Raw genomic sequence first — 25,295 nt, 5'->3', positions numbered from 1 at the left:
TGCTCTCAGCTCAATGCGAATGTGGTTTTGAGATTGCTTTGCAAAGGTTCCCAGTTTTTTACATGTGCTGAAGAGTGAGCCCAGGCACACAGTTTCAGGTTTCACCTTGTACCTTGTGGACTAAGCAGATGGTAAGATGCTTGCAAGTGCCCAATCTTTTTTTTTGGCTCTCAAGCAGAAATGCTGAGTCATGACTTGAACCAGTGATTGAGCACCTGATGGGAAGACAGAGCCAACCCAGGGGAGCTCAGTTGTATTCAATGAGCCTGAGTGACTGGAAGGGAGCCAGGATGTACCCCTTCCCAGACCTCATTTAAGGGTTGGCAATGGAGTTAAGGGTGTCTTGCTGGAGATTGCTGTGTATCTGAGGTTTTCTAAAGGTAAGTAGCTTCTTTCTTTTATTTTTGTGCCCTCTGCTGTTGTATTTGCACAGATCCTCACTTGCTGCAACTTGGGGCCTTGTTGCTTTGTTGTTGCTGTGCTTTTTGCTGCACTACAGGCTCTTGTTGCTGAGTGCCTTTGGAAGATAATATTTTGCATCAAAAAAATGTTTGTGTTCCCTAGTATTTTGCAAGGAATTTTTTCCCCAAAATGAGGGTCTCTCTCAGTTGACACAATTACTAGAGGACTGCAACTGTCTCAAAATGGAAATATTCAATATATCAATGTTGATTATTAACTGCTTACTAATCATTTGTGTCTACATATGCTTTCTACTAGGTATATTCACTTCTACTCTTATAGAAATTTTATATGTATACATAAAGAGGGATTACAATAAATTTCACGTTACCCTAAGTAGCTTAAGTAAATAAGCTGATTTTTCTAAGGGGATATATATATATATTTTTTTTTTAAAGACTAGAGCATGTCAAAGAGGTAGGGGTTTTTTGGTACAAAATCTTACTCAAGAACTGAGTTCTGGAAACTACTGCACAAAACATCATGGAGAAATGTTTTGGTACTTATATAGGAAACAATGAAAATCTATTTCTCTTGTAAAATAGTGTATAGGGCTGCTGAATCATGGCCTGAACCTCTGATTGATCACCTGAGGTGAGCAATAAGTCAGCCACGGGAGCACAGGTGAAGGCAATTCACCTGTGCTGCAGGAAGGGGTGGAGCCTGGCTCCACCTCTCCTAGACCCATTTAAGAGCTGACTGCCAGTGGGAAAGGATCTCTCTAGAGATCTGCTCCATTGGAGATCATCTCCCGAGCCCAGGACAGGGTGAGTGACCTCCTCTCGTTCCTCCTCTCGTTCCTCCTCTCGTTCCTCCTCTCGTTCCTCCTCTCGTTCCTCCTCTCGTTCCTCCTCTCGTTCCTCCTCTCGTTCCTCCTCTCGTTCCTCCTCTCGTTCCTCCAATATAAATTATATTAGCCAAGCTCCTGGGGATAGATAGATCATCTGTATATCCATTGATTATACAAATAGACTTTTAGCTGTTTTTCTGAAAAGAAAGAGAAATTAAAACTAAACCTGTTTGAACAAACTAGGAAGCAGAATGTCATTTTTTTTTTTACGGGGTTAGATGAAAGTTAGCTAGTTTTTTCCTCTTTGACTCTAACTCTTCTCAGTTTACCTCCCAGCACATTATCTTTTCACTACTCTTTTTAATGTTACTCATGATATGTCTATCCTTTTTTGAAGTTTCTTCATTCTTGAACTGTTACCTTGTATTGATGTTTGTAATCTTGTCAACCCTTTTCAATTGGTACTGTTTTTTTCTCTTTTACATTCTGGATCATGCTGGTTTAACAGGTTGACAAATTGTTCTCTATGACTCCCTTCTATAGCAATGCTAGAATGTATACCATTGTGGGCAAGCAGACAATTCTTTCTCAGAAACAAACTTTCATGACATCACAGCAATAGATTGCACACAGTGAAGCACTGTTTATAGCAAATGCTCAGGTATTTACATGGGGAATAGTGGTGATCATTTCATTTTCACTAGTATCAAAAATGGAGATGCTTTGGCTTAACTTTGCAAAGTGCAAGGTGTTTCATAATTAATTAGGAGTGGGGTACAAAAAACTTCTGGAATTTAACTGGGAATTCTCCAACTTATTTAGCCACTTCTGAAAATCTCAAAGTTTATGGTCATGTTTTAGCATTTAAATATTTTTGCAGAGGCAGTTATCAGACACATGCTTGAAAGGTTTATTTTCAATTTTATTTATACACTTGGCAATTAGCATGTGTTTATGTAGTTTACTGAATTTCTATTGATTTTTAGCAGATGCTAAACTGCCTTGTTGAATTGGGGTTGACTTGAAGCATTTCATTCATATGCCAAATGGAGAAGTCTTGCTTAGCTTCTGCACTTAAAAATGCTGCTGCTACCAGTATGTAGGTCCAGCGAATTTCATTTGCTTTGCTATTGATATCAGCCAATACATTAAAAAAAAATAAATTATCAGGCTAAAGAAATTACCTATATTTCAGTGTAAACATGTCTAGGTCCAAAGTTTACTGAACTCTTAGTAACTGTTTCAAATAGATATTGGAAATCAATGTGTGGGAAGTAAAATATTCCTGTCTCATTGAAACTTCCATTTCTTGGTCTCTGAAACATGTGAATAATCTTAAAATGTTTCATCTATATGGATTCTTCAGCTGCTTAACAAGATGCTCCCAAAAAAAACTACAATCTCAATCTACCAGTAATGGTGAACACCTGTTTAACTTGGTTACCTAAGTGCATGCCACATACCTCCCAGTGTGCTGGTTTCAAATTTAAAAGAAGACAGATTTAGATTGGATATAATAAAGAAGCTTTTTACGGTAAGAATAGTGAAGCACTGCAGTAGTTGCCCAGAGAGGTAGTGAATGTCCCATCCTTGAAGATATCAAAGATCAGGCTGGACAGGGCTCTAATGAAGTTTAAGTGTGCCTGTTCAGTTTCTATGGTTCCATAACATGAATATCTGTGTTTTTCTTACTTTTTTTGCCAGCAATTATTTTCCTTGGCACAACATTCTATATATTTTTGTATACTTATTGAATAACTATTTCTAAATTATTCATTACTTGTGAACGATTTATAATTGCCTTTGTTATTAAAGATGTATTTATCTACGTTGACTTTTAGTAGCAGAATCACTAGTTTGTGGCATTGTACATTGCTTGTATCCCAGAATCATAATTATGCATTAAGTAGAAAGCATACCATTCAGGTGGTCAGATAATAAAAGCACTTTAGTCTACAGTACGAAATCTCAATTCTCTAGCTTGCATTGTTCTGTATGAAAAAGGTAATCCAGAAACTTCTTGTTCTTACTGGTTCTTTTGAATAACTGTTAGTCATACTGTTATTTAAGGCAATTGATTATTTTCTTGAAAAAAGGTAATATCTGTCTTTTTGGTAAATGATAACAAATAACAGGTAATAAAAAACATAGTTTGTTATCTTTTCACTGCTTTGTATGCATGCAACTGAGGTTGTCAACAATCAGATAAAAGAATAAACAAACTTCCCAAAGGAATTGTAATAGTAATATTAATGTTGCGCTTTCTAAATGCTTCCAAGCCTCTGTGCTAACTTTACCAATAATGTTTGGTATAAGGACCGAATCAGATCTGGTTTGCTGGAATGTAGGTATGATAGTCAATGGAAGGTCTGATGCTAGCTACCTTGGTTATCCCAGAATTAGTGGCATAGATACTCTATTTGTTTGTTTCCGGAAGAATTTGGGAAATAACTTTTTTGTTTGTTTTTCTGCTATTTCCTGCTGTTTAAGAAGTCAGAAGTGTTAAAAGCCTATCAACTGTTTTAATTTGAGGTCAGAACTGGTATTTACATCTTTATCATATAGTGAAACACTTAAAGTGACTCTAAATCACAGCTTACTGAAATTATAAATGGATTGCAAAATCAGTTCATGTGTGCTACAGAAGCCCTTGACAATACTTCACAAAATATATGTATTGTCCTGCGTGCTTCTGTACATCTCCAGTATATTTTCTACTTTCTTGCTCTACAGTTAGGCTATGCCCTTCTGCAGGGTTTTCAGAACAAGCAAATATTCATGCTGCTTACTCCCCAAGGGCTTGTGCTAGGGAAATCTGGTAGAAACAGCTAAATAAAATACTTTGTCCAAACTGAAGAGAGACAGAACCAGGCTCAGGTTCTCTTCCTGGACTTAAGCTGAATTTATGCTAAGGTAAAATACAGGCAAACAGAAAAGACTTCATCTGTGTCCTCTCTGCTTGTTTACTGTGGCTTGAGAAGTAAACCCAGGTTAGCATATCAGTAGCTGGTTTAACTTCAGTATAGCTAGAGTTTTATGCAGCACTGGGATTGGGAGAACAAATTTATTCTCAGATTCTCAGATTTTCAGTAAACAGACCAAAAATGACAACTACAGGAAGCTTGATCCCAAAGCATCATCTGAGAAGAGTAACTAGTGTTCTTATTAGCAATAATTTTTGTGGATTACTAGAAGAAAATAGATACTTTTTTTGTATGTGAAGATCTTATGTTTTGCTATGATTCACCTACTGAATTGTGATTATTGACAATACTGTTGGTTTTATGTATAAAACTTTTACACACAAACCTGCTTCTATTTAGGACATTAATAGTTGTAATTAATAAAATATTTAAAGAATGTCTACTCAGTGTCTAACTGAACCTTTGGTGTTTGCACCTCTATCTTTTGAGATTTTTTTTATTATGCAGCCAAGGTAAAAGAAATAGATGACAAATACCAACACAAAACTGGTCTATGAAAGATCTCTTCCAATTTCATTCAGCTGTGGGTAGCATCCTGATATTTCCATAAAATATACCTTGAGCTATTATGGATCTTCATAAAAAATGTTGCCTTTATAGAAAACCACTTGGTGATGCACAAACAGTGATACTTCAGATATGCTGTATATGTAGAGCTAAGAATTTAATGTTTTGTCTAATCCTTTTTAACAAACAAATAAATGAAATTATTTTAACTGGACAACTGTAATACATTGAATTGCTGAATCTTAGAATGACTTAGGTTGGAGACCTTAAAGACCATTGAGCACTGCCCACGGCAGGGATGAAACCCACAAATCTGCTAGGATCTTATCCAACCTGGCCTTGAATGCCTCCAGAGATGGGGAATTCACAAGCAACATGTTTCAGTACCTCACAATCCTCTGAGTGAAAAATGTAAGCCTAACATTAATCTTAATCTACCCTTTCTTGATTTTAAAAACATTCTCTTGTCCTATCCACATAAAGCAGTTTCCCTCCTGCTTAACTCTCTTCAAGTACTTGAAGACCACAGTAGTTTTCCTTGGAATTTTTTCTTTGAAAAAGTAAACAAGCCCAACTCTTTCAACATATCTTCATAGAAAAGGTGCTCTAGCCCTTTGATCATCTTTGTGACCTTCCTCTGTATCTGCTCCAGCAACTCAATGTCTGTCTTGTACTGGGGTCTCCAGGCTTGGACACAGTACTCCTGAGGGGGACAGTAAGAATCCTTTTGCCCTGCTGGCCACCTCTCTTCTGATGCAGCCTAGGATATTGTTGGCCTTCCAGGGTGGGAGAGCATACTGCTGGCTCATGTCCAGCTTTTTTGCAGATCAGGACCCCCGGTCCTTCTTCACAGAGCTGCTCTCAATGAGTTCTTCTCCCAGTCTGTTTTCATATTGGGACTGCTTTGACTCAAGTGTGACACCTTGCACTTGACCTTGATAACCTCATCAGGTTATTCTGTACCCATTATTTGAGTGCATTCGGGTTCCTCTGGATTGTGTTCCTCTCTTCTGTTGTGTCAACTATACCACTCAGCTTAGTGTTTTCAGCAAACTTGCTGAGGGTTTACCTATCCCTCTATTTACATTGCTGATAAATATGTTAAAGATCACCAGTCCAAAGATGTCCCCCTGTGGGACATCACTCATGAGTGGCTTCTACCTTGATATAAAGCCATTGACATTAACCTCTGGCTATGACCATTCAACTCACTCTTCATCCATCTAATAGTCCAGCCAATCCATAGCACTCCAATTTAGAGGTAAGGATATGCTTCAGGACCATGTCAAAGGCCTTCTACAAGAACAGGTAGACAATGTAAGTTGCCCTTCCTTCACTAATGTGGTCACTCCATCTCAGAAGTCCACCAGATTGGTCAGGCACTTGGTGAGGCTGTGTTGAGTGTCTCACATCACCTCTTGTTTCACATGTGCTTTAACATACCTTCTAGGAGGATCCACTCCATGATCTTCCCAGACAAAGAGATGGTGCTCACCAGCATGTAATTCCCTGGGTCTTAGTTTCTCCCTTTCCTAAAAATAGTAATGATATTTGCTGGTTTTTTTTTCCAGTTGCTGGTAACTTTACCTGACAGCTATTATTTATCAAATATGAGGGAGAGTATCTTGGCAACATCAGCCAGTTCCTTCAGAACCCTAGTGAGCATATTACATGGCCCCATAGTATTGTACATATTCAGTCTCATGAATCTCCGGGACTTGCTCCACCCTTACACGGGGTGGCATTTTGCCATCTTCACTTCCATTTAGAAGTTCAGGGACACAAGCAGCATGAGAAATCTAATGGGTCATGAAGACAGGCAAAGAACTCTTTAAGTACCTCAGCCTTCTTCATGTCTAAGGAAGCCAGTTTTCCCTTCTTACTTATCAGAGAGGATACGCTCTCCTTTCTCTCTCTTCTGCCCAATGTATCTAAAGAAAACCATGGTATATAAAGAAAGCATGGTTTTTGCAGCCTAGACTGCCTTTTATCATCTTTAATGATCTTTCCTGCATTGGTGAGCAACACATAAGTGACTGCCTCATACCAGATAACATGCTTTTATCTAAAGTCTTCCTAGTATCTAAAACTTTTCTCTGATGCTGTACTGACTCTTCTTGGGTCCAAAATTCCGCAGTGTCTGTCTTCCTCAACCAGACAGCTGAATTTGATACAGTGCGTGAGCCACCTTACTGGCTCTTCAGTAAGGAGATCTAATTGATGGTGGTGGAACTCTGTAGTTATATTTCTTCATAGCACTGTCTGCTTAATTTTCATTAGTTTCTATCTAAAGTTTGTGATGGAAGCCTTTTCCATCCCTTATTAGCAGAACAGGTTCCTGTTTGTTGCACAGTGACTTGCTATTCATTGCATCTTAACCATGATTGAGTTCCACAGAGCAAAGCTGAGAAAGGTTAGGCATTTGACTTAATGCTTAGACAGCTATCACAGGCAACACCAGATAATGTCAGGAAAAGCCCAGGTAAGTTCTGAGACCCTACATTGTCAAATTAATTCTAATATTGTGGACTTCAAATAGTGGCAGTGAAATGCATAACATATTAGCATAGGAATCTGATGTTGAAATCATATTTTAAACTTAAGATAACATTGAAGATGTTCTTAGAGGAAAGCAAAATTTATTCTGAAGTGCATATATTTGCACAATATTCTGTATAATAGTTAATTAGGAGAAATTGAGCAGTTTATCCTGTCACAGCTAACCCATAATATTGTCTCAAATGTTTTCAATCAAAAATGCATAAACCAGGAAACTCATTAGTAAACAAATAAACATATCAGTAAAAATAGCACACTGTACTAGACAGCATGTTAAAAAAAAAAAAGACAAATCTAAGAAAAAAATGCGTTTTGAAGATATTGAAGAAGCTATTAAAAATGAAAGATGATTTTATATCCCTTTTTGCATTTGCAAGAAAAGCTTACTAATTTTCTTATACTCAGAAGTCATTGCTGTTTTCAACTTTGGGTAAACTTACATTGGTCTCTGCTCCTACTCTCACACAAGTCTGTTCAGAGAAGACTTTCAATCATTTAGGGCTTTTTCAATCAAGAAGCCAGTAGCTTATTATTCATGACAGACAGACAGAAGAATTTTATTTTCACTTCAACATATCATAGAATCATGGAAGGGCCTGGGTTGAAAAGGACCACAACAATCATCTAGTTTCAACCCCCTGCTATGTGCAGGGTCGCCAACCACCAGACCAGGCTGCCCAGAGCCACATCTAGCCTGGCCTTGAATGCCTCCAGGGATGGGGCAACCACAACCTCCTTGGGCAACATGTTCCGGTGTCTCACCACCCTCTGTGTGAAAAAGCTTCCTCCTAATATCTAACCTAAACCCCCCCGTCTCAGTTTAAAACCATTCCCCCTTGTCCTATCACTATCCACTCTCATAAATGGTTGTTTCCCCTCCTGTTTAGATGCTCCCTTCAAGTACTGGAAGGTCACAATGAGATCTCCCTGGAGCCTTCTCTTCTCCAATATACCTATATATGTATCTATTCTTGTGTATGCTGTGTACATTACTTATCTCTTTGAAGACAACATTCAAAAACTGTTTCAAAATGGTCCTGAGAATCTAGCTCTAGATGGCCTTGCTTGAGCCTGGGAATGGACCAGATGACTTCCAATCTTAGTTTGCAATTCTTTGAATATTATTATGCCAGAAAATCAAGGGAATGCTTTGTCTCAAACACTAATTCTATTTGAAGTCACTAACATTATTTTGCTGTATTGCGAGTCTAGTGTTACAGCAAATAGAATTGCATCTTATTTCTCTATGTCAATTCCCCCAAGGAACAAGAGGGGAAGAAAATGGTTTGAGTAAGGTAAGCAGTGGGAGGACAAAAGAAACATGTTAGAGACATGTTGTCACTGTCTTTTCTTATTAGAATAACTTGCACCAGTGATTAATGTTGTACTCCCATTTTCCTTAAGATGTTTGCTTGTGTTTTCCAGCAATAAGTTTCTTCCTTCATAAGGTTTTTTAAAAGCACTGATTTTCAGGCTGAGGTCTAAGGTCATTAGTCATTATTCATTTATCTATCTAGAGCAACATGTGTGCTACACATTCTGACAAATGACCAGATGAGATAACAAGAAACCTAATACTGTACAAGAATGTTTAATATCTGAAAATAATCTGTTTTGAATAAGGTAAATCTTCTTTCAATTTCGATTAAATTAGAAAAATATTGGAAGTGGGGTCATGAGAAAAGTTGTGTAAACATATTTCATTTACAGCAACTTCCATGACACTCTTTTTCATGATTTAAACTTCCTAATATTAACAAAATCTATTCATTTAAAATCTATCTCTTCTGAATATGATTTCTACAGTCAAAGATTTATGGCATTTAATATATTTTGAATAAATTCCGTAAAGAGCAATCCATCTTTCTAAAGAAATGTTTATGTAAAAATTAATATTAGATAAAGAATTTGCCAAATTTTCAATCCAGAGTCCTGTCTACCTCATTTTACAAAAGCAATCTGTTTCTATGGACAAAAATAAACAAGTTCAGAGGAATCTCTTTTGCTAAGGTTTTGGTTTGGTTTGTGTTTTTTTTTTAGTAAAAGAATTCCAAAGGAATCTCAGAAGTGCGTTTCTAATAAGAACACTAGCAAAAGAGAAAAAGAATTCAAGCAGTAATCAAGGAACAAGATATTCATTAAAAATGTTGTAGTCAGGGAACAAAGTCTTTGCTTAACCAAGACCTTTAAAATCTACTAGACTATTCAGAACAGTGGACAGATATTTCTATGAGATGTATAAGTTTATTGACAACTTGCTATCTGCATTTCTGTGGTATAGGAATACAATGAATATTTCTTGTTTTTCCCTTTAAGCAAGAAATAAAAGGAATTCCTGTGAAATAAACTGTACCTATGGCAACATCTTGGCCCAGTTAGAGCACCACACTTTTTAGAATCTTAACATAGTCAGGGAAGCACCAAAGCATGTCATGGGATCTTTTGAGTGTCTACCAATCATGTGCTTTCTCATAAACTTCATTTAGAGTCTCCATCCTCAGAATTTGAGTTCCAGAAATCCATCCAGGCAGCAATTTGACCTCCTCATCTTTCATATTCAGTATTTAAGCACATGGTATTAATGTGTTATTTCCTGAAACCAGTGTTAATTCCTGGAATTTGTTGTTTCCTTTGACCGTAGATGCTAAATTCATTTCCACATTTTCATTTAGAAAGCCATCCCAAACATCGACCAGCAGGAGGCAGCAAATGCCTGTGGCTCCATGTTTGCTACTGGCAAGGATGCCCAGCAATGGGCAATTAAATTGAATTTTCTAGAGGCCTCTTTTCAAATCAGGCGAAGGTTGTATGCACACACTGGAGACTGCTTTGTTGTAACAAAACTATTGCACTTCTTTCTACTTGGCAATAGAGAGGAACGTAAAGAATAAGAAGGCATGCAGGCATTTCCAGAACTGCCTTCTACTATGTGGATGTCTTCTTTCAAAATCTTTTGTTTCTTGATGGAAATAACTCTGTCTTTTGAAGGAGAAAGACTTTAACTCTACCCTGTGAAAACTCTTACAGAAAGGCAGAGTTGCTTTACATAGTTGAAGTCACCTTTTTCCAGAAAAGGGAATGGAAATTACATGTGTGGATGCTTCCTCCTCCTGCACTGAGAAAGCTCTCAGTTATTTGTTTTTATTTTGTCATATCTCCATGTTTTTCTGTTTCTTTATCATTCTGCTTTCCATCATTTTCTCCTCAATTCTAAAATGACAAAGCTGAGGAGACTGCTGGAGGCTGTCACTTGTTAATTACTTTTTGAGGCTCCCTGTCACAGGCTGCTAACGTGATTTCCCTTCTATATCAGAAGCTGCAGATAGAAGCAGAGTGTGGAGCTAAAAGGGAAGAGAACTGCCAGACCTATAGTTCTCTGTATAACAATGGGACAAAACCAAATCTTTTCTGATCACCTAAACAAGCTTGTAAAGTCCTTGGCATGGAACTCAGTAATGTAATTCAAATTCAAGATGAGACAATTAACGGATACATGAAAGAGTAATTTAATTCAGCCTTTGATTTCTTCCCTTCCTCTCAGCCTCTAGGTAAAGCAAAGTAATGAGACAAGTATAAGATAAACAGTGTGACTGTACACAACTTTTCAAAGCCTTTCTTCCTTCTGATATTATTCTCAGAACTCATTACTAGATGATGGAGCTATAAAAGTATCTTTTTTTCCCCTCTACAGAATTCACAAAAAACATCTAGTAAGTACTGACTTGGAATTATACTGACAATAACACCAAACTCAAGTCTTAATTTCTTAGGCTGATAGAATCACCAATCTCTCATTATCTCCTTTCCCAAGATTTTTTTGGCTCAGGAAACTCTTTAAATTAAGGTTTTAAGTGAAAACGTGCTGCTCATTAGCTTTGCTACTGGCACACCTGTGCTGTTCTACGGTATTTAACAGGCCTTTTCTCAACTCAGCCTTCTGGAAAGCACTGTATGTGTTGTTGCTGTGATGGCTGAAGGTTTTCTCTGCTATTATTGACACTTTGGTAAAGGAGGCTAGAGGGATTGAACTTGATGTATACAAGGTAATTGCTGTTGAACTAAAAAGCAGAAGAAGTGAATTGCTTGTGATGGGGTTAATGCTCAAGACTGGCCGTTCTTTTAAAATAAGTAACTTCTACAGAGGTTTTATAGTAGCTTAAGTAGGATCTGCTTTTTTTTTTTAAGTTGCCTAGATTGAAGAAAACAGCTTCATTCTATAGTACGGAATAAACTTGCAGTTTTTAGCTGTGTTTTAGTTTGAAATATAGTTGCCTAATAATTTAGGCTTGCTTGTGATCTGTTTGTGCTTTGAAAGCAAATAGTTTTTTTAGTGAGAAGCCAGGATATATAAGTTATATAGTCAAATGAATACTCAGCTCTAGTTTTTGACTTTTACTGTCCTGATTAAAGTATTAGAGTCTGACAGACAAGAGCTAGATGCAAAACGAAGAGAGATACTTCATTTGTAGATAGGGAGGTCTGATGAACCTGGAGTACGAAATCTACATACTACCTGAAGCTGGAGAACAAGTACTGGGTGTAAAAGCAAATGAGAGGAGGAATATTGCTTCTAGCTGGTGAAAGAGCGCAGTGGATGGCATCTGCCTTCTGTCTTTTCAGTAAGGTAGTAGTGTGTTTGATTTAACTCCCCCTCACAAAAAAAATAATCTTGATACAGAATTGTATTTGGCTATTCTTTTGAGAGACTAAAAGGGGTCTTTCAGTAACATCAATAAGTGGAGGGTTCATACACTTGTTTTTCCTGCTGCTTAGCAGAAGAGCTTGGTTTCTTCTGAACTGTCATTATGTTAGTTCCTCCAGCATATTGTATGCCTGTGTCTATGGGGTTGACAGAGAGGGGAAATAATTAAAATCAATAAAATTAGTTTCTTTTTCTTTCTCAAGACACTTAAGTCAGTTTTAAAAACTGATTTCCTAAAGCATTTAGGAAAAGATTTGGCACTAGGAAAATGTGCTGTAATGAGGAAACTTAATACTTGCAGGAGGTGGGGAGTTAAGTGGCCAGTGCAATTCAGGTTGGGAATCATAAACCAGTGCTTCCAGTGAGAAGCTTTACTGTAAGGTCAAAAATGTTATTAATTGTTTGAGAGCCCACAGAAAAGATAACCATAGGAATCATGCAGAAATAGTTCCAATGTGATTAGTTTGTTGTACAAAAATTCTGTTGAAATTATAAAACCGATCTTTGTGTAATGGCAGGACAGTTGCAAGGGCTGGAGTTAATACTGTTTAAAGTAGCTGTTAGGAGAGACAAAGAGCAGTGTTTTCTAAAGATATGAGTATTTAAATGAAAATTTTTACTCTAAAAAAATCTGGTTGTAGGTTCCCAAAATCCTACATATCTTTTTCTTTTCCTCTTTTTCATGTCTGTATAAGGACATTAATACTGCTTCTCTTGAGACTTTGTAGCCATTATTGTTTGTAAAGTACTTGCATGCTGAAATAATGAGAGCTATAGAAAGAAGTATTAAGGGAATTAATAATTCTGTCTTTGTAGCAAAGCATGAACAAGAGGTAATAAATAAAGTTTGAGGTCATAAAATGAGCAATGAATAAGAAACAAGATATTGAGTAGTCAACCAAGAAGCAATTGTTATCCATTCTGAGTTTCTCATTTAAGCAGGGATCTTGCAGAAAATAAGTAGTTCATAATTAAAAATAGTCATAGCATAAAGAAAGGAACTAAATTGGAATTAAAAACTATCTGGTATTTTTGAAGTTTGGAAAATCTCTCTTCATGATCCTAATATGCCATATTGAGTATGTGTGTGGAATGATACTTAATTTCTGTATTTCTGTAATTTAAAATTCCAATAGAGTTTTAAATCCTTAGAGGGGAAGGAAGGGGAAGAAATAGCTACAGCAGCATATAACTTGAGGTATAGATCTGTTTACATCAAGCAAATAATTTTTGCAAAGCATACTCTCATCCTTGCAGTTCCACATTGTCTTGTTGCGTAACTGTGAAAGAAGCCAAGAGAACATAGTTTGACAGTGTGGAACAATGCTGTGACAATAACAAGATCAGGAGCTTTTGTTGAAACTCATGGAAAGTGACTGATTGATAGGTAACATGGGTAATCTGCTTCTAGGCTTTCACTCACATCTGTCTGTAACAACAAAAACACAGCTGTTCCACTCATGCTAGGGTAGTGGTTCCTTGGCAAGGCTTGTTTGTGTAGTGCTGTAAAAGCCTTTGAAGTATTTGACAGAGATCTGTATACATGTTCGTTTCAGCATAGATTTAATGTTCTCTTTCTCTTGTCAAATGCTCCCTCCCATAAATATGCATGTTGATTTCTGTAATTGACCTTAGCAAAGCAGGTGACTGGAGCCAAAATCTAACTACAGACTTCTGCTCTACTTCCAGTTCTGTGCAAATAGTCTCTTTAGGTTCTTACACATTATTACGCATAGTCTTGCTATAACTCACAGTTGTATTTTGAACAATTCATTCTTCTTTTCTGTTCCAGATTGTCTGAAGATATGTGTATTTACTTCCCTCTCTCCCTTCTCTTGTTCTCACTATGCTGATCCTGTACCTGCTCACACTCCTTACTATTAAAATTTTCAGTACAACTTGTACAGTGGCTCAACCTCATGTGACATTCAGTCTGCATGTTTCCATCCATTGGTGACAGGCACTGTGTCTTTTACAGATTGTGGTGTAGTTCAAACAAGTCCTTTTAAGGGACTGATATCATGAACAGCAACAGTACCAGCAGTGCTCAAGTTCCAGTTGCCTGCACATCAGCAGGTAATGCACCAATGAAATATGGATGATTTATGTACATAAATACAGGTGTAAAGTGGGATCTGCCAGACTCTATTTTTGAGCCTTCTTTTGAGCCCTGCTTTTAGTCCATTAAACTATATTGACATTATCATTGGGGGGAACAGAGAAAAGCAGTATCAAATCTATAACATCTGTAATATATGTAATTCAGAAAGGTAGAAGAACAAGAAGTTCATTACTGAGATGGTGCTAGTTGTAAGCTTTCATCCATTACCTCCTTTACATAGATATCACTCTTCTGTACGCACTGCTAGAGGCTCCCGAGTATCCAATTTCTGTCCTGCTCCCTGGCAGCTCCCAGCCTGGGTTCCCAATGATGAGTATTCATTAGTGCTTTTAGACGAAATGTGTAATTCTTCTTCAGTAACTATACACCTGAAAATGTTATCGAGACTATAAAATGAAATATTAGAACAATATGAAAAGAGAGGAACATACTTTATTTCAATGAATTGTTTAATTGGGCATTTGTCCACATGTGATTTATCAGGGAAGCTAGAATTTTTCAAATAGCTTAAGTGTTATTTCTCATTTTGTTCTTATGGGTAGGGGAATGAAGAGAATTTGAGAAACTCTAACTAGTCGGTAAATCTCTTGCTTTTGCTTCTTGAAGTACCTAATCAGTTCTCATCTTTCCTTTCAAAAATGCATCCGAGGCTCACTTTCACCATTATTCTGCTCCCTGCAGCTGTCTGAAATGGCAAATAATCTTTTCTTGTTAATTTTCATATATGCTTCCCACAAAATGGAAGCACCTGCTGCATGAGAAATTTTTGTCTTTATAATTAGTATTTCTGGATCTTTAACTGCTCAAATTCACCTCATTCTAAATTTCTGAATCTGTGTTAACTTTAGTACCGTAACAGGCTTCAAAATATGTAGTTCCTCCCTCCAATACCCCTTCAAATCTCAGGTAAATTTAAAGGCTCAGACTGAGACATCTTAGAAGACCTGATTTTCAAATGAGGATTTCCCATCTGTGGGAAACGGATTAGAATTATCAGATGGTTTTAAAATTGCTTTCATAAAGCAATGACATCAAATGATGTGTTCCCAGTTTCAGGGATTTGGTGAATACATAGCATAAAGTAGCCAAAGAACGGTCACTTGATGTTATGGATTTCTAATTTTATTTTCTCTAAAGAAATAGGGACAAAGGGACAAACTGCATACTAAGCTGAAGCAGAAAAAAACTGGTGTGGGAGCCTTGTGAGCACATTTGTTCTGCATGCTTATATGGCTGTTGAGAGAAATGAAAATTTGGCTGTGTCTGTAAATAAATGAATTACTCTGAGACTAGCCCTACTGATAAATTACTTCCCCCCCCACAGTTTCAAGTCCACATGGAACCAACACAAGATCCTAACGTTTCATAGCGAAGGGTAATTACTAGAAATAAGCAAATTGGAAAACAACAGTAAAGTTGCTAAATCAAAAAGTAAAAGGCCAGGAAATTTTAAAAAGTGATGTTATGTTATGCAAATAACCATAATTCTCTCTTATTATGTGTATACATTATGATACAATCTACAATAACATACGAGCTAGTGTTGTTGCATTCTCTTTATTTTTCCATTGAATAGATTTTTTTTTGCACAGATGTGCAGAAGTGCTTAAGGCTGTTAGCTGCACTCTTGAACAGATTTTTCTCATTCTAAATGAGAAAGAAGTAGATATAACCACATTTTTAGGCATGACTGACTATTTTTTGGCTTAAACTTCCTAAAATATCTTTTCTGAAATACACTACTAATATGGAAAATTTCACTAAAACAATGGAAACATTACTAAAAAGCAACTGAAACTGGATATGAGTATTGTCTAGTGGATTTAGAGGACAAATAGCAGGCTGGCTAAGTTTATTAGAGAAAGAAATGAAGATATTGGCACCATAATTAAATTAACTATGGAAACCAAAGGTAATGCAATAAGTAGTTTCTAACAGGATCAAAATCAACCAGAAATAAGAAGATTGTTTTAGTGGGGATGGATCAATATCTAGTCATCTTAACTAGTGTCATTAATCTTATCTACTGATAATTTGCTAAGGGGTCCTGATCATAGATATATGGAGAATTCCTGGTTTCTTCTTTAGATTTTTCTTTTAGGTTTTTCTCTAAGAAGCTGCACTCATTAGTTCCATGCAGTTTTCAAAAGTTAAATTCAAATCAATAGTGGCTCTAGCTCAAATATCCTTCCTGGACATCCAAATAACATCAATAAATCATGTTATTTTATAAAGGGGAAAAAACACACTAAGTAATGAAAATACAGAAGTAAGAACTGTCAGCTAATAACCTATCACTATTGTTGATTAGCAGTTCCATGCCACGCAATACTTAATATATTTATATATGAGGAAGAAACCTTAATCTGAATTCAGATGCAGAGTTCAATTCTAAATTCTATAAAATCCATACTTGTTTGCACTAGCATAGCAAACACTATGTGAGAGAGAGAATCTTTCTCTTTGATACTTGTATTCTCAACAAATAAGAATGTTTGTTTAGCATATGCTGTCTCAGTTTGTCCTAGCCAAGACCTTTCAATTTCCTGGAACAATTAAGAGATCTTTCCAAAATCTTCAGTGGCCCTTGTTTACCTGTGGTGTGAATAATTGCTTCTCATCCATGTAATTCTAAATTTTTCCAATCTTTTTTTTTTTTAAGATATAGTTTTGAGTCTGCTTTTGCTAGTTTTGAATCATTCCTTTTTTTTTTTCCTTTTTATGCAACCACTTGTATCATTTCTTAGCAAACGGAAAGTTACTTTTTCTCCTTGTTACTGTTAACACAAAAGTGAAATGATAAACTTCAGATGATAATTGACAGTTTTTTAATTTTTTCTTTTGTTCTCCACTTGATAAAACCTCAACTTTGAATACCAATCTCATATTTCAAAATGGATACCTAGTATACCAGATTTAAAATGAAAACCACAAGGGACTTTGGCTCCACAGGAGTCACTGAAGAAACTGATTGAATTGTTGAGGGTACTATGACTCTTTTGTCTGAAAGGGTTTTGTAGAATTCTTCAGTTATTTTAAAAGCTCTAATGTCCAGAGGTTGGGTTGAAGACCATCTTTATGGAATGAAACTTAAAAATAATCAGAACTCATGTTTATAAAAGTTGCTCTAAGACCAGGATATTACTCGTGCTTCAACAACGGAAGAGCCTAACCTTTTGGATATGCTGCATAGCCTGGACTGATCATCTAGTTTGACTGATATTATTTTTCAGACTGAACGTTTTGGTGCCAGGGACTGAGGGAGGTAATGGCTTCTGCTTTGGTAGAGATTGATTTGACTCACAGGAGTACCATTTCCTGCTGTTTTATATTCCTTTTAGTTAGGTACTATTAAAGTTAACTAGGTAAAAATAGAAAACCAATAGGAAAATCCAAATAGAAGTCACTTTTTTCTTTGTCAACTCATATTCCTTTCGTTAGAGATTCTGGATGCAACTATATGTCCCACTCCTGCTTCTATTTTACCTTTGCCTGCTAATGAATCTCTGCAAAGAAGCAGTAGCAAATTAATTGATTTCCTATACATGTCCCAGGCTTTGCTACTGAGTTTAGAAGGAAACTATGGAAAAAGTACTGTAGGGAAGGTTGTTTTGTTTATTTTGTTGATGGTTTCAGATTTTTTTCCTTGTGTTTTTTTTCTGTTTAAATTACTATGTTAGGTACTCCAGTTTTAAACAGGCACATAGCATCTTCGTGCAACTGAAGGGGAGAAACTGGGAGAAAGTAAATATTCTTTAATTACTACAAAATGTTCAGGGATAGGTCAACCAGTATTTGATAATGAAATTTTAATTGCAGTACTGTTTAATATTAAGGTAAAATAATAGTAACGTGACATGCATCAAGGTTTTTTTAAATAATTGTATCTTTGCAAGTATTTTCTTAGGACGTAGTTCTCTCCTGATACAAACATGTTGTGTTGATTGGATTTATTTGCAGACATGATTGAAATGGGAATAATTATGTCATTTAATTTGCTATTTTATGCCAATAGATTGACTTAAAGCATTGGAAGGTAGGGAATGGGGGAAAAAAAAATCTATTAGATACTTGTCCTTCTAGTTAGATTATTAATCCATATCTTGCATTTTATCCCTTTCCCCTCTCATGTTTTTAATTTTAGGATGTGCTGTCTCCTGAAAAGACATTCAGTAGGAACATACGGATGACTGGCAAATACCATATTTTTAGTGACTTCCTGTTTAGAGACAACTACATTTGTAGCATTTCTTCCAAGCTCCCTCCTGTCTGCAGTCCAGGTAAAACTTGAAAATTCAGAGTAGCTATTGTTTTATTGTGCTTCAAAAAGTTCTCTTCAAAATCTTGTCTTGATGTCAGAAATATTTTTCTCAAAGGAAGCCTGTGGTTTGTGTGAAATTCAAAGCTTACGACTGCTTTCAAGATTTTATGAAGAATTAATGTTACTTACATATTTTGTAGGGATTTTTTAGTTAAATTATATCACATGTCTTTTACATTAAAAAGCATACTTTTTTGTCTTCCTCACAAAGAAAATAAACATAGAATTTTACTAATTATACTGTAACAGAACTAATAGAGGGACAAGATCATTATGTTGACTTATATGACCTATTTTTTTTTAATTTTCTGCCAATAACAGGGCAGATTCTGTAACTGCTCTGAAATAAATAATGAGATGAAAGATGGCATTTACAGTTGCAATTTGATGTCTTTAATACTCATAACGTACAAACTGTCACTCTGTTTGATTTGGAAGTTTTGATTTCTAGTGAAAAATGAGGGGAGACATGAACTTGCTTAGAGTGGAAAGGAGTAGCAGAGAATTTGGCAGAGAGGAATATGAGGGCTGCTTCAAAAGTTGTGCCTCCTGGTTTTTTTTATGTTCACCCATAATGTCAGAAGTGGATACTGATGGAATGGCAGTAGAAGTTGAATCTTCCTACTAGTATTCCATTACATTTACATTTTTTTAGTAAAAGAAAAAAGGAGCATGTAATCGATTCTGTTTTGTTCATTTTGATTCTTTCTTGAAGATGTGGAGCGTTCCAGCTATTCAAAATTATGTTGCTATATTTATCCTAGCAATGGCTGGTCACAACAGGTATGAAACATGTAGAAACTATCATCCAGTATTTCAGGACAATAATAGAGGGGGTATTTGTAAGCGTCTGTGTAATCTTTGTCAATTTCAAGTATTAGTTTTACATTTGCCATATGTTCTTATTGATTCACCAATGCTAATTAGGCTTCAAATTCTTTTGTAAGCACTGACATATATAAAGTGGTTGGTACTTTTTTTTAATATATTCCATTCTAAAAGTACACCAAAATGTTGTCCTGCTAAATGTTGTCTTCTACTGAAGCCAGACTTTGGTACAGTATAATTATAACAATGAAATTTCTGTATGGATTTATTTTCCTTCCGTAAGTTACCAAAGCTATGAAATAATGGACAATAGAATAACAGAGTGGAAATTAGATTTGTTTCAGACTGATCAGTTGGCTTTCAAATCTCAAATATTAATCATTTCCCCTGTCTCTTCCTTCTGTACCTCTATTTCAGTAAACTCTCTCACAAATTTTCTATGGAGAGTTAGAATAGAGTCTCCATCATATCTGCCCCAGACTTGTTTTACTACTCTTTACTACTACTACTCTTTTAGGGTACTGAAGTAGTCTACTTAAAGCTACCTTTTGGAAATAAAAAGGTAACTCAATCTGTGGAGTTCTAGAGGCTAAAATCTATCCGTCTTTCTATTGCAAGCAAGCTGCAAGGGCTGACTTGTATTAATTATTGGGTTTTCTGTAGGCATGCCTATATGATCAAGTTACTATGTAGATGTACTCTGAAAAGTACTCTGAAACTCTACACACAGTTAGGCTTGCTAGCTTAATTCTTCTGAAGACTCTAAAAACTGAGGAAAATTCAATTCTTCAGTCCTCCTCGAGGGGAGGTCTTTTTTTTTGTTGTTGTCATGGTTTCATGATTTTTCATTATCGGTATTCCACATCATAACATCATGCAATGTACTGGGGGTTTGACTGCTGATGCTCAAGTTCCGGGTGCCTGTCCAGCGGAGAAGAGCAGCTACGTTTCCCCAGGGGGCTTTGCGGTCAGCGAGGAGATATAACTCCCGGCAAGGTCACCTGATGCTCTCTTCTCTGCCTGCGCTGCTTCGCTTGCGCTTCTCTGCCTGCGCTGCTTCGCTTGCGCTTCTCTGCCTGCGCTTCTCGCCTGCGCTTCTCTGCCTGCGCTTCTCATCTCAGCGTTGTGGTAAGGCCGATCCACCATCAATTTCACATTCTCTCTCCTTATAAAATTCTGTTTGATACCATATTTAGTAAATTACTTTGTTTTACCTCAGATTGTTGCCACTGTTTTCAATTATTTCGGGGTCCCTTATTTTCTTTTTTTTTCCGGGGGCGCGGATCCGCGGATCCCTCCGCCCTTCTAGTCACGGAACCGGGCCGAACCAGCCCGTAAACCGTTGACAGTTGTTGTTTTTCTTTCTTTTCCTGAGATATAATAGCTTCTTAAATGGTCTCCCTGCTATAATTTGCAGCTAGTCCATCTCCATTAAAATCATTGATACACTGAAGTACTAGGCAAATGTTCATCCAGTCAGATATAACTGATGGATGACTAAAGATGTTTCTTACTTCTGCTATGGTGTTAGTTGCCATCTCCAGCTGAGATGCTGTTTTTGGCTGCTTGATAATTTGCTCACTAGAGCTGCAGGTAAGGATGTACACAAGTTAAAGTACTGGATCAGGCCTGGGACAAAAGTGTTCTAGAGTGATTTCTATGTGATCTGATTACTGACATAGCAAGATCTGCTTTGGATAGCCTGCTGTGTGATTATATACATAAACTGGTAAGTAATTATGTTTATACATATACACATATATGTAAAACAGGGCTTTTGAGGTGACCTGCTGGTTTTCTCCAGGATCTCTAAATAAGGAAGATTGGGGTAAATATCTTGATGTACAGGATACTATGGCTATCTTTGTCAGCAATTTCTTCATAAGTATTCAAAATAGGGTGCATGTTTCTACTTAAGTCTTTATGCAGAATTTCTTGTATCTGGATTACCAGCTAAAGTTTGTTGAAGTCTATAAAGCTAATCTTCTAAAACATGAAAAGAAAAATGTCTTCAACTTTTAGCACAGAAAACTTGGTGTGATCCAGGAAGAAGCACATTTGATGACTTTCTTTAATCTTGTTTTCTTTCTTTCTTTATACTCTTCTATATTACTCATTTGTTAATTATCTATTATAATAACCATATAAAAATAATTGTTTACTAGATATGAAGACAAGATAATGGACATGAAAAGACATGGCTGTGGGAGTGTGAGATAGTAGATACAAGTTATAGTCTGCGTTGGTACTGGTAACGTTTCACCCAAGCATGAGAAATGTGTTAACGAGTCTAAATTTGGCTGTTAGACATAAACTAGGGCTCAGGACCTCCACAGGAGCATCCATATTTGTATCCCATGTTCCAGGAAGAGATTTTATGCCTCATGTGTTATGAGGAAATGTAGTCACATTAGGAACAGAGGAAACATTCTTGAGAAGTGGAATCTATATAGAGTTGTAGGCTTATGTTTATTCATAATGGAGTCAGGCTGATTACACTGGAAATTAAAATACTTAGAGAGGAATATATAAACTAGAAAATTGTTAATGGCTGATAGGCACTCCTGAAAGGCCCAGTAGAAATAAACACACAATTAAGGAGCAAATCAATTCACCTGTAATACTTATTAATTCATATGTGCAGAATTAAGGGATGTACCAGCTTAGAACTTGAGAAAGTAATATAGAAGAATCAGAAGATATGTCATGAAGTGGCAACTGAAACATAGCAGGCATCTGAAGAGGAAATTGAATGGGACGTGGTGTTGTTAGGATAGCAATTTTATAGGAATCAAAGTAATTTACATGCTGAGAGGGTGAAAGGAGTGGCTCTCTGAGAGGAAAAAAAAAAAATTAAAGTGTAAGAGGACATCTGGGTAGATGTCCCAGATTTTAATAAGATTGTATTCTTTACAATAAGAGTGTGCTGTTCACAGTATAATTAGGGAAGATAATTAACAATGTGTTAAATTAAATTAAAAAAAAAACACAATTTTAAGATAGATAGTAATAGTGGGAAACTTCACAAACAGATAAGTTTTATTTTAGATGTAATAGATGACTGCTTCAGAGACAACTGCTTTTGAAAGTATGCTCTTCTGTTTTTGGATCAAGTGCAGCTCAATACCCAGTTCAAGAGGTATGATGCAAGAGCTGCTTTGTAGTAGTTTCTATAGAGCTATTGGGAGTAATTTTGTAGCAGAAAGCAACAGGCAATATTGCCTGAATATTCAATTTCCAGAATTGAAACTGTATTAAGAGGAGAAACTGTATCATCTTTCTCTCCAGAGGAAACAGACAATAAATAAATAAAAATCCTGCCATGGAGATATTCAAGCTGCTAAGAATGCAGTTTATTGATGATGTTGGGGAATGAGATCATCTTTGGGTGAGAAGTATTGGAAAGTTCAAGTATGGCAGGTGTTATGCTGGAGCTTTTATAAGGAAGTTGTTTAAATACTTCAAAATCAGGGAGCCAGGTGAGTAGTTGGTGGCATTGTATGATGACAAGTCAGAGGGGCAACTAAGAAGTGATGTGAATTCTTTACATTGGTCTTTGCTGAATGTGTTGAGAAGATTCCCATGGACCCATTCTGTTTAGCAGGCACAGCAGAGAAGCTAGCTCAATTTGAAGCAAATATAAGGGTATATATTAGATCTGATAGACAAGTTGCATCAAGTAAAGCTGGGACAGTACTCAGTAGAAGACTCTGAAGGAATTCAGATGTGAAATTACAGACTTTGGTGTGCAGCCCAACATTACAAATAGCTGCTTTACTGGAAGGCTGGAATATTGCCACTGCAATCCTATTTGTGAGAGATCTCTAGAGGACATCCTGTCAGCTGCAGAGCAGTGAGGCTGGAGTACCAATGGTAAGATGGCAGAATCTGTAATAACAAATATGAGAACATGGATAAATGCTCCCTGGGAGTGAGTCAGTGTGACTTCTGTGTTGGGAGGACCTACCTCACTAACTGGCTATGTAACACCTATGTGAATGTGATAGGAAGAAGGTGGATAAGGGTGATTCAGTGGATATGATGTAAATATAATAACAATAAGAAGCAACTTACCAAGGCTTCAGGAAAATGCACATCCTCTACAGAAAGCTGATAGAAAGCGCGGGGCTTAGTAATAATTTTGCAGCATAGGAATTGCAGGAGCTGGTATGAGTGCAGCAGTTGATGATAACTTTATTAAATTTAAGAAATGGCCTAGTGAAAAGAATGAACATTTAATTCTTCAGCCTACAAGATAGCACACCTTTGATTTACTTCAGAGGCTACTAAGTGGCAGGGGAAAAAAAAAAAGAAAATGGCAGGTGATCTTCCGTGTAGATAAAAGAGACAGTTAATCCAGGGTAGAATAATCTAAACCATATCCAAAATATGAGGAAACCTTGAAATGACTGTTCTGTGAAATGTTTTGTTCAGTGTACTGTCTGCTACTCCAACAGCGGCGTTCAGTATTAGAATGGTTAGAGGGAAGGGAATGAATATGTAGGCCTGGGTACTTTCTCCTAATCTCCCTAAAAATTATCTCAATTTTGTAGAGAGAAGCTGGGCTACATATGTACTAGGATGCATCCTTGCTTGCTATCTTTTTGATTACATTCAGGAAATGTGCAGTGCTAACCAGTAACTGAAGACTGATGGCAGTCTCCTTATGGAGTGGCAGAAGTCCAAATTTTGCAGTGCTCTTCCTTCAGATGTTGGTTGATGAGCCAGTCGAACATGGTCATTACTTCTGAACTGAAAAGCCATGCAGGTAGTGTGACATTTTCAGGTTTAGAAATGCCAGAATGAAGTGTGGGCTCACCCCAACAATTGTGTTATCACAGCGTAAAATGAGTTCCCATTTGTTATTTGAACCATAATGATTAGCCAAGTGTTCCTAGTCCATTCCAAATGTACTAATTTAAGCCTGAATAAAAGATCACTTGTACACTTCCTTGGGCAAAGAGCATGCATATTTTCCAGTTATTGCATTTGACTTAATGAGTAGCTACTCAGTTTTGCACTGAGCCCTCACTAGTACATAGCTTCTCTGGATTAAAAATCTTTGTGATTTCATTAATATTCATTGTTAATTAACACTTATGAAACAGAGAGGGAAATGTGCAGTCGAGCATGTTTTTTCAGAGTTCAAGCTTCATTAATCCAACTTCATGGTTTTTCAAATATTTTTCATAAAATACCTGTAAAGAACAATACATGTGAGAATTATTCTTATAGTTGCTAGGCAGCCTGATAAAAGTTTTGTCACAATTTTTTAAGCAACTTTTCGTGTCCTCTGCACTGTAACAATTCTTCAAGAATTTGGTCAGCTGTTCTGCTAAGCTGTTGCATACTATCATTTCTTTTGCTTGTATTTTCGTCATGTTAATATTACTGTATTTATATATGGATACATAAGATCAAAGCCTGTGAGGAAAGATTTTATCTTCTATTAGATAGATTAATAGGAAAAATATATATATATATGTACACAAACATACACTAGTTCTTCATGCTACAGGAAATCACAGTAGTTCATGCAGTGTTTTTCCCCAGAATTTCTCTCTATACATGTGAGAAATGTTCAGAAGAGGAATGTGAGGAAAAAAAAAAAATACAACCAAGCAACTCCTCATGCAAAAATACACCTGGAATACATTGGCTTTAAAATTTTTCTCTGAAAGAACTATTTTCCCCTCTCCATGAATATTAATTAGTTTAACTGTTTTATAGCATTTGTAGTTCTTGAAGGATAGTACTATAAAATTCTCTGGAAATGTAAAACAAAAGGTGCAGTGGAGGAAACTTTAAATCACAGTGCACTATCTGTCTTCAAATCTGTGGTGAAGATAGAGCTCTTAGTAAATTTCAGTGAGGATGAGAAAACATGAGAGTTAAAACTTCCCCAGAAAATAACTGGTATTGTGCCATTTAAAGAGAAATGTAGCCCAGTGCAAAGAAATGGCAAAAGACTTACCTTCTTTTAGACCTGATTTTAAAAATAGTAAAAAAAAATAATAATA

At 36.4% G+C, this 25,295-nt stretch overlaps 1 long non-coding RNA gene across 4 annotated transcripts in view; it reads left to right on the top strand.

The window, feature by feature from the left end:
- Positions 1-291: 291 nt before the first annotated feature.
- Positions 292-25,295, top strand: part of LOC104910135 — a 40,074-nt gene continuing 15,070 nt past the window's right edge. For 2 of the 4 annotated variants that reach the window (XR_792826.2, XR_004159161.1), the window contains exons 1-2: positions 292-380; positions 18,271-18,406. This is a non-coding gene — a long non-coding RNA (uncharacterized LOC104910135). Of the gene's footprint in view, positions 381-1,189; positions 1,230-13,980; positions 14,081-18,270; positions 18,407-25,295 lie in introns of those variants that run through there. The other 2 variants (XR_002113046.1, XR_004159160.1) reach the window with 2 other exon arrangements.

Source organism: Meleagris gallopavo, chromosome 3, assembly GCF_000146605.3.
Source record: "Meleagris gallopavo isolate NT-WF06-2002-E0010 breed Aviagen turkey brand Nicholas breeding stock chromosome 3, Turkey_5.1, whole genome shotgun sequence".
NCBI lineage: Eukaryota > Metazoa > Chordata > Aves > Galliformes > Phasianidae > Meleagris > Meleagris gallopavo.
Note: the sequence above shows the minus strand (reverse complement) of the source record. Positions and strands in the feature narration are given on the sequence as shown.